Genomic DNA, 454 nt, shown 5'->3' with positions numbered 1-454 from the left:
CGCGTAAAAACTGCACCGGTGATACGTGTCGCACATCGGTCTCTCCATGCGAATCACGGAGAACGCACAGGACATCGAACTCCTCCCAGCTTTTACCACTTACCCTCTTCATGTCACCAATGTTTTTTACGTGCTCTGATTCGTGCACATTGGACACACGCTGCAAGGAATTATCACATACATCCTCACACGGCAGTTGGAGCAGTATCGACCACTTAGCACTTGTTCGTAATCGATCTTGTGCTTCAACACTAGATTCATTCCGTAAAGCTCAGTGTCCCTCAGCTCAATCATGCAGGAGGCGCATAGGGCCAGAGCACCTCCGGTCGAATAGTAGCACTGGATCATGCAATGCTTGGTACGCTGGGTCAACGCACGGAGTTCCGCCTGCGACACGTATCTCTCCCTGTGCAACGTTAGATTTTCGCTCAGATCACTAACGACACCCGTATCG

Source organism: Wasmannia auropunctata, unplaced genomic scaffold, assembly GCF_000956235.1.
Source record: "Wasmannia auropunctata unplaced genomic scaffold, wasmannia.A_1.0 LD336053.1, whole genome shotgun sequence".
NCBI lineage: Eukaryota > Metazoa > Arthropoda > Insecta > Hymenoptera > Formicidae > Wasmannia > Wasmannia auropunctata.
Note: the sequence above shows the minus strand (reverse complement) of the source record.